This window comes from Battus philenor, unplaced genomic scaffold, assembly GCF_028537555.1.
Source record: "Battus philenor isolate CCGP_79_NKW_IND1 unplaced genomic scaffold, ilBatPhil1.0.hap1 SCAF_16, whole genome shotgun sequence".
Lineage (NCBI taxonomy): Eukaryota > Metazoa > Arthropoda > Insecta > Lepidoptera > Papilionidae > Battus > Battus philenor.
In genome coordinates this window covers 1,002,895-1,023,051 of record NW_027181678.1, presented here as the reverse complement: position 1 = coordinate 1,023,051, position 20,157 = coordinate 1,002,895, and the positions used below count along the sequence as shown (strand labels likewise).

Here is a 20,157-nt window from a genome sequence, read left to right as displayed (position 1 = left end):
AAGTTAATTTATTTTACGTTTTCATACTATGAAAGAGTAATATTTATTATTAAAGATATATATAAAAATATTCGCTTAATTAAAAGAAAATATGTTTTTTATATGCTCGAGTTATTTTAAACCAAAGTCAATCGGCTTATCTCTGGTCTAAGGTTTTAAGCTGTTCCATATGCTACGGTATTTAACTTTCGGTGCTATGAAAACCTTTTTTTTGCCGTCAACCTTAAGCTATTGTTCAAAAACAAGTGACTTTGTTTAAATGATTATTATACTAAATACATAGATAAGACATTCTTTTGGTCTTTTATTGTCAACTCCTCAACTTTGTTTTTGGAATTGATTGCTTTTTGCTGTTATATGGTATCCATACAATATGTTTAAGTTAAGGCTTTTATAAAAAAAAATCGTATCTTTTTCCTGTATTTACTTATTTTTATTAATATCTTCATCACTGTTATTATCATCAATATTTCAAATTCAAAAAAACGCTTAAATGCATGACTTTTATTTATACTTTAAAAATATATCTTGCAGGTAAGTACACTACACAGGGAAAAATAGAAAAAAAAATGTACTTTTTAAACTTATCTTTTAAAAAACATTATGTTACAGACATATAACACTATGCATATACTGTACACTATTGTATTCAGTGTTATATTGCAGTTTTTCATTATTATGCATTTATCATTTTACAAATCGATAACAAGCTCCTCCCATACTATCCTATCATCTGATATCCTTATGTCAATAGTAATAGAAAGTCCAATTATCGTGGTCTTTAAGAGGCTTTTAAATGCAAATAAAACTCTTTTAAAATATGAAGTTCTTTAACAAATGAAGTCACGTCTTACACCTACGATAGAATGACTAAAGAAACAATCGCAGAATAATATACTTTTTGTTTTTTTTTTTGTGCTCCTGATCCTTTGGGTCTTGGTAATAATAAAATAAAAACCAAAAAAATTGTCTAAAAAATTAAAAATAAAATTTAGGGGTGGACCACCCTTATCACTTAGGAGTATGGAAAATAGATAGTAGCCGATTCTCAGACATACTGAATACGCATGTAAAATTTGGTAAAAATCGGTCAAGCCGTTTCGGAGGAGTTCAAGTTCGAACACCTTGACACGAGAATTTTATATATTAGATTGTATTTGTATATACAAATCTGTGTATAGTAATGTCTGTATGTTTATGTGTATATATATGTGCTAGTGTGTTCTATACCCTGAAATCTGTAATGTGTAAAAATACACAATTTTAAAGTTTTTTTTTATCGTGTACGCTATACTGCCCTCTCCTTCATGTATCTCATATCCATCCAAAGGTTGGCTGGTAGAGATCGCCTGGAACGATAAAACCGCCTGTTATACCTCTAAATAAATTATTTATTTTATTCTCAATTATTATTTATATTATTTTGTTATATTTCATTTTTTTATTTTTATACTGAGTTTTAAAATGATGACAAAATATTTAATTAGTCTTATTTTTATGTGAATGAATGCCTCTCGTTTTATATCATTACGTGAATAACAAACATAGAATGGTAATAAATATTAGAAAAAAAAAGAAGAATTCCGTTACTCAATACGCTCGGTAACCATTATCTATTATAACGATGTATTTAGGTACAGTCAGCCCAATAAATATGCCGCGCGACACGTAGTACAGTCGGACTAATAAATTTACTGTAAAATTGAGATGTAAGAGAGAGATCTAATCTATGCACTGAGATTTATGGTCCGAATAGATTTATTTTTTTTCTGTTCAAATGAAAAAAGAAAAGCATAGAATGTCGTCTCTATTAGACCCAGCATCGGGAGACATTTTATTTTTATTTTTATCTATTCCACATTCACCGCAACTGGAGGTTTAGGATTTCGATATAACAATTAGTGATATAGATATATGTTTTAATTGCCTTATTTTCTTAAATTTGTAGTCTTACGTTGATTTCTATGCTTAATATGTGTAAAAAAACAAATGCTTCATAAAGTAAAATAAACAAATTATTCAAAAAATATGTTTAAGGATATCTATAAGGTTATATATCATAATCACCACGCATGGTAGGCAGATTAGCGATCACAGAGTGGTATTATGGTACGCAAGAACGCTTCTGCCCTACCTTTGGTTACTTATTTTGAGTAGTAGCAATCCTATATAATTAATGCACAAAGTGTCAATTATATAAGATTGTATCACAGGAATCGACTCCACTGGTGTTGCTGCTCGCTGTTAAATAAAAATGCAATAATTTATATTTAATGGAATCAGGCGTTACCTTGCGGAAGTCCATCTTAAGTAAGAAAAGGACCAATATTTAGCCACTTCCTCACATGCAGTGGTAGTCGTGCAATGAAATGCACCGCCCGCCAGCCCGCTGATGAATTTGGCGGTGGCGGTTGTGTGATTCGCATTGTTTGCCGCATACGCATTGCACGACTACCACTGCATGTGCGGTAGTGGCTAAATATTGGTCCTTTTCTTACTGCAATAATTTATATAATAATTATTATTTTTATTGTTTTGAAAACACAACACTTCACGCAGGTATGATGGAACAGTGTACCATAGTCACACAGATGCTTCACAACGTACTTTACTATAATAATAACTAAAGAAATTTAAAATTTTAGCTTATGAAGTGACAGATAAAACAGTAAAAGCCTTATAAGGTTAAGCGCCGATATGTAACAGAATTTTAAATGTATTTTGTCATAAAAAGAAACTTGATATCGATTAAAAAATATCTAAATCACTGCAGTTAGTAATAAAAATCTCGTCCGAAAGATCGATTGCCTTTGAGTGTGAAAAAAGGTTCACATTGATAATGGGGGATGATCGTATAACGGTTGTAAAGGCGGCGGGGGTGTGACGTCACGGAAGGATAGCGGCCTCGGGCCGAAACCGGACGCCGTAACATAAAAAACCTTAGTTCCCGTTGGCAGCAGTAACGTTAGGTTGTTTACGTCGGACATCGTAAAACAATTTGAACTAAACTCTTACCTATCCGATGCCAGGCTTGTGCAAAATTTCTTTTCTTCGAAAATTACTTCTTTTTTGCGCGTCGGCAAATTTTTGCGAAAACTTTAAACTTTTTTTTCGGAAGCTTTCATTGTATGAGTAAACGGGTGATGCTTTTTTAACAATTTGTTATTTCGTTTATTGTTCTTTACTATTACGATCGTAATAAAAATGTCTTAGAAGTAATAGTTTTTTTTATTTATACTCTAATGGAGGATCGAAATACCCGAGTTGGCATAATTTTAATATTCTAGCAACAACAAACTTTGTATTTAACAACTTAGAACTTGCATAAATGTTATTTTAAGTTATTTTTATGCTGCATAATATTGAAAACGTCTGTGATATAAAAATATACAGAAACGATTTTTATTACATTTTTTGTATCATGTCAAATTTAGTAATGTACGTAAAAATATCAATATATATATATATATATATATATATATATATATGTTATCAAAATAAAAGTAGTAGTGGCCCAGTGGTAAGGAAGTTCTGCTCAGCGGAACTACCTTCCGAGCCGGTGGTAGCTTTTTCTAGGACTGACGATATCGACATTTTATATTGAAGATTCTAAATTGCTTGTTTGTTGCTGATTCTAAATAGGCAAACTATTCGTATAAAAATATTTTTACATTGATTTTATTTCAAAAAATATAAATTATATAAGAGTATGTTCCGGGAAATCGAACCCGAAACCAACGATCACAAGTCACACTCCATTACCGCTGCGATTTGAAATAAATGATTTTCACAAACAAGTTAAAAAACGCATAAAAGTTACACTTGCAATAATTTCTGTTAAATATAGAAAGCAGAACATTAAATAATACGTCATAAAATGTTGACAGACACCCAAACTAGACCGTTAAAATACAAAAGAACAGTTAAATAACATTGCATTACCACAGCGATTGTCAATAAAAAGAAACAAAAATAACTATAAAGCTATCTTCGAGAAAGGTGCTGTTGAATAGATCGATCGTAAACATTTTGCGCAATCTTTTTTTTAACATCTGTCTTTTAAAGTTTTTAAACATCTCACATTTAAGAAAGTATGGAAACTCGAGAAACATTGAATTGAAATTATAGAAACATGTTTATGTTATTCTTACTTATTTAGATTCATAAAATGATCTTATTTAACACGAAGTTATTGATGTAAGTTATAAAACTAATCATCGGAAGGTATCATCATCTTCATCGGTATAGCTATAAAACATCCACTGCTGGTGATAGGTCGTCATAGATGACAATAGACTGCTAAGAAGCAGCCTGTATCCATCTTCCAACCACCTTGTGCCACGCTGTTCATTAACTGTCAAACCACACATCATCGGCAGCAAATAACCAATGCATTCATCTTAAAAGTTTAACATAAATATCCTTGTATTAAAATGTTAAAAACACAATACATCTAATATATAAAATTCTCGTGTCACGGTGTTCGAACTTGAACTCCTCTGAAACGGCTTGACCGATTTTTACAAAAATTTTATATGCGTATTTAGTAAGTCTGAGAATCGGCTACTATCTATTTTTTATACCCCTAAGTGATAAGGGTTGTTCACCCTTAAAATTTATTTTTTATTTTTTTGACGAAATTTTTTGTTTTTATTTTTTTATGATACAACATACAAAAATACATACAACCCTAAATTTTCACTCCTCTACGATCAAACCTTATTTTTAAATTGCAAATTAAAAATATTTTTTTGCAAAACAACATTTGCGGGATCAGCTAGTACTATATATAAAGTTGTATACATTTGGAGAATATATATTCTACAAACCAAAACCTTAAGGTTCCTATGAACATCTGTTATACGCGCTATGATGCCTGCCGACTGCCAATACAACTTGCCAATTCACTGCAATGAGTGTCAATATTGAGTACAAAAAACTTCAACGAGATCTCCAGAAATGTCTCTCGGATTTCGATACAGTAAACTAATGTAACTTATTTTGTAATACAATCATTAACTTGACAGATTAAAATAACTTGCGATCGTAGGTCGCGGATTCGATTTTAGGGATCCAATCGTATGTAACACTTTGTGCATTGATTATATAGGATTGCTACCGCTCAATAACTTTTCAGAGGAGAGATAGCAGCATCCTCCGCGAACCGTAATATCTTACTACAATGGGCAATCCATCAGCTAATTGTAACGATAATGATATATCCTCATAAATGTATTTAGTTTGGTTATAAGATATATGTTTTACAGCAGACATCTATGGGCTAAAACCATGAATATTGAATAAAATAAAAAAAAGTTTAACTAAGAAACCTTGGAATCAGAGTACAAGTATTTATAACTAAAAAGAAAAGGCTTTATTTACTTTGTTTCTTCGCTTTAACTCATGCCTTTATAATTGTTTATAAGTTATATTTGTAACGTAAGCTAAAGATTCACACAGGATAAACTGTATTTTTTGAACACACACAGAATTAGTTTTTTTTTTCATTTCTATAAATTCTTTGAAATAATATTATCTATTTTATAAACATTTATATAGAAGCGACGTGTATATATTTCTATGATAAACATTGAGATTAAGTAGAAATTTTATTTTGTTGGACTGGACTTTCATTGCTGCCCAAATGGCATTTACCGATTCCGCAGGTCAAGGCGGCTGTGTGAAGAAGGCGCCTAACTTAAGACCTCTTTTAGGGTAGGGACGCTTGTGGGCTCCCGGAGGAAACTTTACTCGGGCCGATGAGTTCTTAAATCGCTTCATAAACTGACTAGGTACTTGGACCCCCACTAGGGAACCTAGATCAATAATATCCACATAGCATTCCCAAAAAAGGTTGCTAGAGGGGATAGATAGATGAACCAAGACCATGCTAGTATGCTACAACCGTTATAACAGCTATTTGCTTTTTATGTTAAAATTATTATCTACATAAATATACACGTAAATTCCGTTTAAAACAAACAAAAACAAATCCATAATACTTCGAATAAAACAAGAAATAAGGCTGTATAACAACTTATTTCAAGCGATTCTTTACAAAAAAAAGGCTAGCTTGTATAACAAAAAGGAAAAAGAAAATATTTTTTTGAATCAAACGTAAGATAATATAATGGAAATAATAAAAAAGAAGAAATTAACAAAGAGTTAATTAATAACCGTTAATCATGAATCAATAAAAATTTTTGCATATCGATTAGATGTATTAATATATGCAGGTAGTGATCAAAAACATTACTGAAATTTGTCAACGGAGATAAAAAAAAAAGATGGATGATCACGGTAACATTTTATGGATATAATAAATAAATTCAAATATTGTCACACACGCTGGAGATACAATATGTTAATTTAAAACATCTCACGTAATGTTATACAGATGGAATTTCCGGTTCCTTCATTATATATACGTTTTGTAATAATTTTGTGTACCCTTTACTGTATTTACGATCGTAAATTTTACTCGAGTTTTAATACAACTAGGAACTACTACTAAAGCATACTGTTTCATATTACATTTCTACGCCTACTGCCTGGTATGCCTCCGTCAAATCACCGATCGCCACTTCCCGAGACCAACTATGCCGAGGGTTCATCTAGCAGTGAACCCTTTCCTCGCGTATTTCCTTTTGGTCCTAACGGCCATCGCTTATATGAATAGTGTCTTTTTCTAACTGCTACTTCAAATCAGCAATTATTCTGATTCAATCTCGCAACGAAACTCCAAGCATGGCCCTCTCCATTACTCTCTGGGTAAACTTATCATGGGGCCGTAAGTGACCACGTCTGGATATACGGATATATGTGATCACCGTCTTCAAACATATATATATGTCTATTATTCATGTTTATATTTATATATTATTGATTGTAGTTATTGTCGTTTTACTTTATTACGGTGTTGATTTGTTGGGTCAGATTCCATAGATTTAAGGGAGGAGAGAGCGGACTATCATTAACCTAAACTACATTTACGTAACTTATCTCGAGTATTATCCTAGCTTAGGTGCACCAAAACGATTTTATGAAAGAAAAGCCTTAGCTTAAGCTATCATAACGGATTAAAGATTCTAACTTAAGACCGGCCGATTTGTTTGAACCTTAACTTGGTTGGTTGTTAATGTCAGGTTAAAACATTCGACTATTAAACTATATCCGTATAAAGCAACAAGTTGTCGGATTTAAAGTTAATAAATATGTTGCATTTTCATAAAAAGGGTATTTTTAAACATTTTCATACAGTTCAATGGCAGGCGCATTTCTAAACGCAATACGATAGATACGTATCGCCGGAATCCATCTCCGCTTGAACTGTACTCGCTTTGAAATAACGGGAACGTTGGTAAATGCGTCATTGATAAAAAAGATATTTGGCTACAAATTTAATTATATATTTATTAGAAACATGTCGTAACAGACGTGTTTGAATTATTTAATAATTTTTTGTAACTTTAACAATATACACAAAAACAAAAATAGTAATATTTATTCCGATAAAAAAATATCTATGCTGTTTAAAATTAATTATTAATTATATTTACACAGCGTGTATATATTTTTAATATCAATGAACAGATTAGAAATCTAAAAGAAATAAAAAATGTTAAAGGCTATCAAAAATTATTTTTGAAAATTTGAAAGTCGAATACGAAAGTTACGTTGAAACAATCGTCGCGATCTACAGCGTATAGTTTTATTAATCGACAGCCTAGCTGCGCCCGCGCAGTGCCAAAGTTCACGCTGTCCCACCACAGAGCATACCTATACCATAGCGCACCGCGTTAGAGAGAGGGACAGATAGACGCCGTTGTCTTGAGGAGCGACGAAGACGATAGTATTGGTTTGGTTGCGTTAGAATTTGACCACGCCCACCTATCGGCCGCGAGCGAACATCCTCCTCTGTGAGCATTTGTGCGCGCGCGCCGCCGAAGCAACACGTCCCTCGCGTTCGATGTTCACGAAAATGGAATCGATCGCGAGACCCCACGGAAACACAATGCGACCGGCGATCTAGTTCGGACTGTTCTGCAACTGAAAGTTTGCTAAACGGTGTGTAAACATAGACGTTAAACGCGGCAGAGTGCACGCGCGGTTTCAGTTTGATTTTTCAGTTAGAGCCTCGCTGTAAATAAGGCATGCCCTCCGCTCTGTTTGTTCGCATGAAAGTGACTGTATTGTGACATTTTGAAATCGATAGTAGTACTAATTGTGGAGCCGTGTGCGAGCCGTGGAAGTAACATATTGACTTTTAGAAAATCGCGAGTAAATCTTCAGTGTTGTGTTTGTGGGATTTTCAACGGAGGCAAAGTTTTGTTTTTATTTTCATTCAATCTACACAAAAGGTGAAAAGGTATGTTGTCCATTTAGCACCTTCATATCGCGCCCCGAATTTGTCTTATATTTGTTGAGAATTGACGTAAAACGTTCACGTGAAAACGTTTGCGAAACTCGCGTTTTCATTATTAACATTTATTTAAATATTTGCTTCACATAAAAAATCGAATAAATTAACTTTATTTCGACCGAGATAAAAATCATTTGGTAGAATCAATTAATGCAATTAGCATATTTTTTACGCTAATTCGCTTTAAATTTTATTTACGTTTACTCGCCAAAAATAAATTAGTCTGTTTATAGGTAAAATTATAAATAACACGAAGTAAATTCAAAATATCACTTTCTCCGTACAAAAGACTTCAACGAGAGTCCCCTTGTAAATCATCCGGTACTAAATATTCTATTTAATCTGTATATTCTTATAAACGTTCTTACTTAATAGTCCTAAATCAATATTATAAGTGAATGTTATCAAAAGATTGTTTTAAGTTTTAAAAAAATATATAACTATATCTATTGTGAGAAAGCCGTCACCGTATTTAAAACAAAAATATGAGTACAGATTAAAACCAGGAAAACAATACACAAAGGTAACAAGGCCTTAATCCGTCTCTTGTTCTAAACATTGTGCCGTTCAAAACTATGAGGTAGTTTTAAAATTAAAAATAATTATTGACAAAACTTTTTAAGAAGATTAAAAACCTAACGGCGCTTCGAAGCTTATACATAATTGTTCATTATTCTTTTTAACTGTGCTAATGTGACACTCAGTTAAATATGAACCTAGTTCAATTTCGTAGTTAATTACCAAATTACTACGAATTTTAAGATTAAAACTAACTGAAAATTAGATAGGTGTTTTTTTAAATAACTTTGACAATGCCCTAATAGAACACAGATTTATAAATAAAAATGTTAATATCTATATGTATACGTATATGTTATCGTGTAGACCATTTAGTATTATAGAGAGATATAGGCTTAAGTTCGCGAATCTTCTTGAGAAAGAGGTTTAATAGGGTCAAAGACCTAAAGTGGACTCACAATATAGTTATGATAATATTTTGTACGTTTACAATAATTATAACAAATTATAAAAAAATTAGGTGAATTCCATTGTGTATTTATAAGGCACCGTGAAAAACTGACTACCGAACTTATGAAATCAATTTAAAAAAAAATTCCACTGAACATTACTTGGATTTTAATTTTCAAAATTGTAAACGCTGATTGACTAAAAAGGCTTATTGTTCAATAAACTAATATTTTAATGACATGAATCCTTGGGGATGATGTCGCTTGATTACTTCGTTCATTTAGTTCATTTAGGCTATATCTAATAAAGTGTCTATGTATAAATCTGTATCGTTAAATTATTAATAGATGTGTTGTTATGGGATTTCTTCATGCTTCTCCACAATTTTAACACATTACGAAGCAGAGTCAAGGATAAAATAAATAAAAAAAAGTTGACGATCAATATCAGTTGTTTTAAAAGTATTGAATATGAAGATATATCAAATAAGAGCGATATATACATTAATATGGTTATTGTAAAAATAAACTTAATATCCTTCTATCTTATTTATTTGAGTATATTTTCAATTATTAATCTTAGAATAAATACAACTTACACCACGTAAAGGTTTCAGCGAATGCATTAATAATTAGTATAGTTACAAATGAATAGTCTATTTATATATAACCTGACCATTAATGTAGTAATCTGAACCAAGGCTTTCAAGAGGCTTCTCGAGCTTTGTACAAGTCCAGTCTAAATGTCTTCGTTGTTTAAAATTCTAAACAAGGTGTAACTGTTTTAATAAAGCAAGCATTATTTGTTTATAAAAAATGATATATTGTGGTTTAAAACTGATTCAGCTACCACTAGCCTAGTGACGGAGGACTGACACTTGCGATAGGAGATCACGGGTTCGATACCCGGGATACAATCATATATAATTTAAACTTAGTGCACTAATTATAAAGGATCGTCAATACTCATAAACAAGTTTCCAGAGGTCGACAACAGCATTCTCTGCGTACCATAAATTCACACCGCGATCGCCAACCTACTAGCTAAGCCTGATGGTATACCCATAGATATCTTTAGCGAAGGTTTTGCAATGATAATGTAAAAATTGTCAGCATTGTACCCTATCCACTGTTCTAAAGCGAAATATAAAAATACTATCTCACTTCGTGAACTTCCGCCTAGCAGTCAATGAATGATTATATTTCTGATTTTCAAATTTACACAAAAAATTTACAAAGGTTTCACACTAAGACTGATGTGTTTAGTTACAGTTTTGAATATCTTATCTTATTTTTAATAAATTTATTAATCCTGTTTAACAGAAATCATTATAAATGTTACAACTAACATGAATTTGTTTTATATCAAAACATGTATATTTTTAAATGCAACTACACTTTTACATTATATTAGATTCTCTCTTATTTCCCTAGGTAAATACGTAAATAAATATCATGATATCAATCTTTGACGTCATATATATAACAATTATAAGTATACAAAGGTTATAATTAAGATTATATATAATTAAATTATATAATAAAAACCTGTAATTAATGGTACATCGTTGACGTATTTTGTTTATATAGTCAACAAAACAAATTAAATATGAAATATCTTGATAACTTTTCACATGCAAGCAAGCAAGCTCTCTTAAAATTATTTTGTAAAACGTCTGCTGAAATATACCACGGGGATTATAACCTCCGCAAAATAATGTTACCTTAAAGCTGTATGTAAGTTGAAATATATAGTATAAATGTTTAAATTATATTTAGTTTGTAGATACAAAGCCTTAATTGCTTTTAAAGAAGTTTTAAATTATTTTTCTTTTTCCCCTTAAAATTAAAGTTGTGTAGGTTATCATTTATAGCATCATTGAGTTTTAGGTGATCATTTACATTAATCGTCTAGTGAACAACATAGTTCACTTCTAAACATAGGCCTTCGACGTTAACTTAAAAAATGTCTGGTTGAAAGCGACTTACACTTACATACATAGCTAGTCGATCGGTGGAGAGTACTTTAGAACCTTAAAGCCTCCACGATCATTTATTCTGTGTGCTATGTGGCATGCCTATTGCCACTTCAACCATCTAATCTACGTAACTTTCTTTGAACGATTTCTCTAATTCCTGATTTAATCTCGTAAATGCCAACTACACTCCACATTGAGCGACTTAATTTAACAGTGTAGCTTAGACCTGGTATCTATATAATATTTATTTCACTGTATATCACCTAATTCTTATGTTAAACAAGAGACAGTCTCACGGGTCAAACTATCACTTAAACTTAGTTTGTATTTTTGGATTAACAGCAGATCTACTGTAGCATTTTTCTTCTCTTTTTCTTTCGTAAGAGATCATTAACGAATCTCACCTTAAAAGTGTAATGTGCAGTCAATTTCGTTTTATATAGCATGACGATCAGTGTAAATTAATTAATGTTTATCAATTAGCGACAAATGCACCATGTAGGAGTGACCTCTTTCAAAAATCGAATTTCAATTGAACAATTGACCATTATGTAGTAGTTGAGTTATTAAAAAAAAAACTATGATAAAAACGATATTATGAGAGAGACAATAACGCGTGGGAATGGTTCCCACGTTTATATTATCGGTAAGGACAAAAAGCTGGCGGTCGACGCGGCCCGTATGTAGGCTTCAACGTCGCACAAAGCACAATGACGAAAATAATCGAAAATAAAATTCACAATAGCACGTCACTTTGCAAATGGTATTATGTAATATTTTACATAGTATAGTTTTAATACTTGACTACCTTTTCCCGCTGTGTCAATTATATATTTTAAAAATGGAACCACCTATTTAACATACTATATGTTATATTATTTTTCTATTTACGAAATTTAATTTATTTTTCACAAACATCGATTACATCCAACCGATTGTACTATTTTTGTTAGATTCAATCATAAATAGTTATATAGTTGTATAGTTAATAGTAAAACATTGTGGTTTAAACGCTGGTGTTTAAAATATAATTAGGCTCTCGTATTGTGGTGAAGGAAAGGATCGTAAAGAAACGAATATCTCCTACTTGATCGAACAACTTTTCGAACGATTTTCACTACTTTTTGATAAAGCTTTTTAAACGTATCGTATAATAAGTCTAATGTATTACAAGAAAGTACATTATAATAGTACACAGCTGCGTTTTGCCAATTACAGTTGGTTTACAGTATTATTGAGCCTATAGAAAGGTATTACATGTAATATCTGTGTGCAGTTTTGCTGTTAAGCGTCGACGACTAAAAATCTAATTTAGTAAATAAATAATGTGATATTTGTATTAATTATAATTAACATTTAAATATTTATTTTTATTTTTAGTCATGCTGTCAATTATATGTCATAATAATAGGTTTTTGAACAGTTTTTTACGGGGCACATGTTGCAACCGATGGCTATTTTGGCCGAAAGGTTCTTGAGTGAGTAGGCTTTCCACTAAGTTGACTGATGACTTTATTAAAGTCGCAGGAAGCGCTGGAAGCAAGCAGCGCAGGATCGGTCGTCGTAGCAACCTTTTAAGAGACTATGCCTTGCATTTGGCGACATTCGGCTGAAAAAAAGAATACGTTTTTGTCTATGATATATTGACAGTATGAACTTAATTGCATAATATTGTAGTAAGTAGATTTATAATAAATATTAAACCATTTAATAAATAAATCTATTTTTCTAAGACATCCTGTTTGCATTGCAGTCGTCAACTATATGTGCAAAAAAAATCTACCGCCTCCTAGGTTCTAATTACGAAAACATTTAATCACTTATCTTAATCTATAAGTTTGACTATTTTAATTTTTTTTTAATTATATTCTCCAAACAGTAGCGTCCGTGGCATTGTTTTTAATTTTCATCTTTTTATCTCCGAATTTTTTTCTTGCTTGCATTTCTGCTTGTCAGTGTTCTAACCTTTAACTGTACTTCAATATACACTTCATATTTACACGTACAATTCACGTAAACTTTAGTGAACTTATTCTTTTGTTTACACACCTTTTTGTCTTAAAGTTTGTAACCTCTTGTAAACATATAATACAGAAATGTATAATTTTATATACCAATAGGTGTAAATACTAACGGGAAAAACGGCATTTATATATATGAATACATTGCAATGAAAATTATAAACAATACTGTACAAGCAATAAAATGGAAGAGAACACCATAGCCTAACCTAGAAGAGACTGGCTGGTGACAGAAACAAAAGATTTGATTAAAGTAGAACGCGTAATTCACCCATAAATTAAATCATGTCATAAATAAATATATTACCCAATAGTTTTAACAAAATTACTAACATATCTGATATTAAAATAAGTATATTATTTTATATTAAAGAGCTAAGAATTTAAAGAATAGGTTAAATAATTAAAATCACCTTTTCTATGTCTGGTGGTAATTGTGTTTTGCTACCAACATCTTATATTTTATCTGTCGAAATTCACCACGTCTCCAATTATTCATACACATAATATGACTAAAACATATCACATATTTAATTATATTAGGATAGTATATTTTATATATAGTATATTATTATTATTTTATAGATAGTATATTAAGGAATTAAAAATATTTTAAATAAATATTGCCAATTATTTGGTATATAACATGTAAATTAAATGTAAAAAGTCAAATATTATAACCTTTTACGTATTTTAATTGAATCTATAGTTTATGTATAAAATTTTAGTTTTGTTTTTAACATTTTGCTTGAAAGTTACTTTACGTAAGAAACTTTCTAGTAACTTTAAATAAGTACAATGATAAGGTTGTACTTTTGTGTAGTTTCTTTCTGCTTCTTCTCCATAACTTACCAACTTACTAACTTACGAAGCAGAGTAGAGTCAAATAGGGTTCTGTTTTAAGATTCTTTGTTTAATAAATGTATTTTATCTTCATCTTTAAGAGGAATTAGTAGGGTCATTCTTGAACTTAACAATTATTTTTTATTAATAATAATTTAAGTATTGAGAGAATGTGGAGTGGTTCAATTAATAACCGAAACCTATAATGTCGTTGTCGCATTGACGTTTTTATGTCATTTGTAATACTCATAAATTTATATGACATTTGTGGGGGTGCCCAAATTTACTTCCCTCCAATGACCGTTTCATGGGCGGTAGAAATTTGTGAATTTTACTCTGCGTCCTGATGTGGTCTGCCTGAGTTGTTTATTTTCTCTTTCGTCTTTCTAGGAGAGTGTTTTCCTTTCTTGTAATGTATATGCCGATTTTAAGCGATCTATGGATACAGTAGTAGTGTTTCCATTCATAATTATCTTAAAAAACCCTCAAGTAATTAAACTTATGTATTAAAAACTCGTATATAATTTAACATAAAAAGCGAACATAAATTTATACATCAATGCGTAACATAGGACAAGATAATTTACTTAATGTCACTTAAGAGGATATTCGTTCGGTAACTTAAAGCTTGACTTAACAGTTTACTTGGTCAATCAACATTTCTCGCGCATTCTCATGTTTACTACTAATCTTAACTTACTTAATTCAATTTATTAATCCACTTCTTGGTTTTATTATTATGTTTATTAACTAACTGATAAAATGCGATTGTCTTTATTTGTTTAAGGCAGTAACAACTGTGCTATTTATATATTTTTAGATCAATATCATTATATCATTATCAATATTACATAGTAAATGTTGTCTTAGTTTATATATTCTATTATAGTCTTACACCGCTTTGGTTATATTCCGTTAACAATAAAATAAATATGATAAAAGATTAAAATATCTTACATCTATAACAAAACGTGTGTAGTGTATAAATAATAAAATTCCGATTTCAAAGAATAATCTGTTAGATACAATACGTTACAAAATATTTTCAAATATTTTATACACAGTGATTGTTAATTTGTGTAAAATTTTACAAAGAGTGTATGCATATTATATCCTTGTCCGGAAATAAACAAAGGAAAAAACTTCATGTCCTAACAATGGAAGCCTATGTATCTTCTTCTTCGTTTTGGCTGATAGACACCCACGGCAAGGCTTAAGCCTCCGCGATAGATCGTCATTATGACCGGTCCTGCGACTTCCCGAATCCATCACCAATGGACAGCGTTCAGGAACCCTCGAAACCTCTTCTCGTCCACAAAATCATAATGTTTGAAAACGAAAGTCTTTGACCAATATGTGTTGCCGGTGATGATGTACGGATCCGAGATGTGATCACTTAATAGGTCTCAAGCAGGCTCATTGTCACCCAGAGAACAATGCTTACGACGTGATTCGAAGAGTTGCTCATCTGAAATACGAGCCGATAGATGCAGTGTGGGTAGGTGGACCAACGAAAGTTAACCTGTGTATAGAAGGTTTTAAATAAAACTGCCCTATCACACCAAATTTCAAATAGCAACGCGTTGATATCTTACCTGTAGTCAAGTTTATAAAATGCCTATTACTTTACCAATCTACATTCGCGAGCTTCCTTTGACAGTTGTATGGGAACGAAAGCCTTGCGTCGGCGCGAATTGCTGACGCAAACGGGTAATCCTTGTCGGTAATTGAATTATTTATTTTCTTACAAAATGAACGTTTAAATCTTTTTATTCACTTGTGTATTCGAATGTACATTCTCAAATCGATCGCGGCGGTGTTTGAGTCTCGTTTTTTTTATACCACAAGACGACCGGGGCGTTCACCTGCCACATATCTACGCACTACCCATAACAAAGTAACTTTGACCAGGATTTAGAGGTGATCTTATAATGTTATATCCTAGGTCGTTGTCTTAACACTGAAGTGCATTAAATGACACCTTTTGAGCCGGAACTCGACGTGTGCTTTATGCCAGACGGTTGATATATACTTTACGTAAAATTACGTAATTTCATTGTGGTATAGGTAACAAACAAACGTAAAAAAAACCAATAAGTTGAAATTAATTAACTTTTAAATAAGAACAAAGAATGAAATGAACACATATTATTATATATTTAGTCGTGAAATATTTTCATGTCGATGTTTTTTTTTTAATTTTAATCAAGGAGAAAATATTTCTATTCTGCCAAATGTTTTTATAGACACGAGTGTTAGAGAAAAAAAAATATATTAAATAGATTTGAAATATAAATACGAATTTTATATTGACACCATCCATAAATAACGCAGTTCGCTATTCAAAGTGTAATCTAAATTCATATTGGGTTCGGCGAATGCAAATTTCATATTAATGATCATCATTCTAATAAATCATTACAAATCTGAACTATTTCCTATTATTTCGTTAAATTGAAAGGCGGAGCATTGCTAGCTTACGCCCATATACATTTATAATACTTAATATATATGCTATGACATAGTAGTTAACGATAATATATGAGATATGGTTCCGGGTTCTTTCTCATTACTAGAATATTCAAACAACGACTGTGGTACAGAAACAGATTAAAATACTCTCACCATCCACAAGGCTCAGAGACTAAATAGCGAGGTGGTCATGGTTGCCAAATATACACCCTAAGGCTGTATAACCATCCATCATGCGGTTCAGTGATATCACGTCACTAAAACTACTTACTTCGTGTAGTACAAATACGGCAACCGCTGCACAGATAGGTACAACCTGAGGATAGCAGTATGGAGTAGGGATGAGGAAGTGGTTTCACGAAACTTAATTTTAAAACTGTACATTGTTAGGGTGTCTTTAAAATTGATCAAGAGACTTAGTTAACACTGTTACATGCAGAAATTAGCGCTAATTGAAATTCATAAATATTTAACGTAAAAGTAAAAAGAGAAACACGGAAGCTGATGTCTCTGAACGTAGATTATAACAATAATAAAAAAAATTATATATAGACGCAAAGCCGACGGCTTGAATGCTGGTGGATGCAGGCAGAGTGAGTCCGTCATTGTCGTGATCTTCGTGAGAGGCCTATATCTTGCAGAAGGCTTCTATTCGATAACATAACGGTGATGATCATGACGATGATGAAACTACGAAGTACAAATTCCGAGGAATGCACGTAGAACGGTAGCTAAATGTAACTTGAAGTGTCAATTTGGCTTCATTACATACATAAAGTGAGTTTTAGGAGCATTTAACATCGTAGACACTTTCGTACACAACTGTACATGAAGGAAATATAATTATAGATATTAAAATATACGCTATTCGAAATTCGTACCTATTTTGTGTATGTAGTCTTGGATTTATTTCAAAAATCATACCCAATGTATGTATATATACGTAACAAGAATTCCGTCACAAGTCGCACCATTTCCCACGTGCACCTAATGCAGCTTAATGGCAGTATAGCAATAATCTCGGTAAGGGTGTGTACACATTGGCATATTATTTATTTATCTATTTATTTTTACACATTACTTAATGGAGAAATTAAATATAACCGAAGAAATTAGTCAATGTACGTTTATATTTTAATATAGTTTTTAACTGTACTATTTTTAAAAATTAACATTTATAGAAAAAATCTTTTCATAGTACACAAAATTTGTGATTTAAAAGATAAGTGGGTCTTTTTAATCAAGTAAAATATATATAAAATTAGTTTTACCTGTACCATAATAATTAGATTATTTTTCTTAATTCTAACCTTGTAATATATTGACAGAACTTTTTATAAATCTACTATTGTGTTTATTTTATCGTTCTAAATCTTAAAATAACTTACGTGTATGATTTAAATCATTCCTTTTTTAAATTCATAACAACAGGTTTCTTTCGTCACGGCAAATGCAATGTTTCAATCGACAAAAAGATTATCTACAGTCGTGTTTAATGGGTTTTGTATTAGAAAAGCTTCATTTTGTACTTCAAAATTTACTATAACACTTTAATATAGCATCTGGCATATGATTTGGCACATGAATGATTTTTTTGTGGGAAATATATGTCTGTTTAGTCCTTAGGTGCCGACTGCAAAGCATAGGCCTTCTCCGGAAATATCTATAGAGAGATATACCATAATGGCCACGTTTGGTAGACGGGTTGGCGATCACAGTATAGTAATATAGTACCCAAAGGACGCTACGTTCAATTCTTTGGAAACTTGTTTGTAGGCAGTAGAAATCCTTTATAATTAATACACAAACTGTGTATTATATAATATTGTATTCCGGGAATCGAATCTGTGACCTACTAAAGTAAGGATCAGTCTTTATCGCAGAACTACAAATGCTAATTATCAACAAGTGTTTAATTTAAAAAAATGTAACTATTTTATGGTAATGTATATATTATATATATTGTGAGTAAATGTTATAGGTGTAAAATTTTTAAAGAGGTGAATATATAAGTCATTTCTGAATCATGAGCCGTATTTAAGTATCAAGATTATATTTATTTAAATTTAGAATTATAAAATAATTGTCTATTGTAACTTTTGACTTCAAATATAACCTTCGAAAATTTCATGTATTCACATATATATATATATATATATATATATATATATATATATATATATATATATATATATATATATATATATACATATATATATATATATATATATATATATATATGGTGCAATCTAATAAATATAAAAAATTTCATAATATAGTATGAAAAAGCGGTTTTAGAATTTGGAATTCTATATGTTAAAATGAATTACTGTTTAATATCTATCCTTGAAGACTGTACTGCCCGAAGCTAAGGGTCTGTTTCATTCCATTGGAAAAAATAAATTAATGTAACATATTTCAGAGTGATCACTTTATACGAGTATAGGGTGATTGGAAAAAGGTGTAAATATACAATGCTATACATTCACCCCTTTAAAGTTTTTTATATATCAGTGGCTTATAACAGACAAGTAGCGTACAGCATATGTCTGTATATACATAAAATTGAAATAGATATATATATATATATATGGTGTTAAATCATTTTATCACAGTGTGAACGCAGCCTTATACGAAGGTACGGTACAAGTGACTCGCGTGATTCCAGATTTCCGTTTCAATCGCTTTATAACACTTGCTTTATTTTCACACCGTAAAAATAAAACGTGAACGCTTACGTAAACGATGCCTTCCGTAAATTTATTTCAGAATTATATATATATATATATATATATATATATATATATATATATATATATATATATATATATATATATATATACATGATTTCATTTGTATCAAGAATGATATGAATAGTGCTCGGAATTAGAATTGTTTTTGAAATTGGAACGTATTAGTTTACTCATTTGCAAGGTTGATATTTCAATGTATGAATCAAGCCTTTAATTGAAAAGTCATTGTTGAGTTTCTTGCCGGCTCTTCTCAGCAGATCGACGACGATTCAAAAGTGCATATAATTGCTTACGTGAATAAATATATCAACAATTAGAATTTATTAAAGATAAATATCTAGAGCAATGGTAACACAGGTAGAGTATTGAGACTTGCAAAATTCGTGGGCTCGATTCCTTGGATACCATCATAAATAATTCACTCTATGTGAAATAACAATATAACATTGACGGCATCCTCTGGGTATTTTAATACCATACTGCGATTTCTAACCCCCGTGCCAAACGTGGCGATTATGGTGAATGTGCCAAATCACATGCCGGATGCTATGTTAAAGTGTTATAGTAAATTTTGAAGTACAAAATGAAGCTTTTCAAATACAGAACCCATTAAACACGACTGTACCTGATCCTTTGGTCGATTGAAACATTGCATTTGCCCGTCATAAACTTCGAATGTACTTCCTTGTACGAAAGTGT

General features: G+C 31.1%; 1 protein-coding gene across 1 annotated transcript in view; it reads left to right on the top strand.

Annotated features, from left to right (window-relative positions):
• Positions 1-7,947: 7,947 nt before the first annotated feature.
• The window catches only part of LOC137919294 (knirps-related protein-like), a 113,844-nt gene continuing 101,634 nt past the window's right edge, over positions 7,948-20,157 (top strand). The window contains exon 1 of the mRNA XM_068762329.1: positions 7,948-8,368. The gene's annotated coding sequence lies outside the window, so the exon portion shown is untranslated. The remainder of the gene's footprint in view (positions 8,369-20,157) is intronic.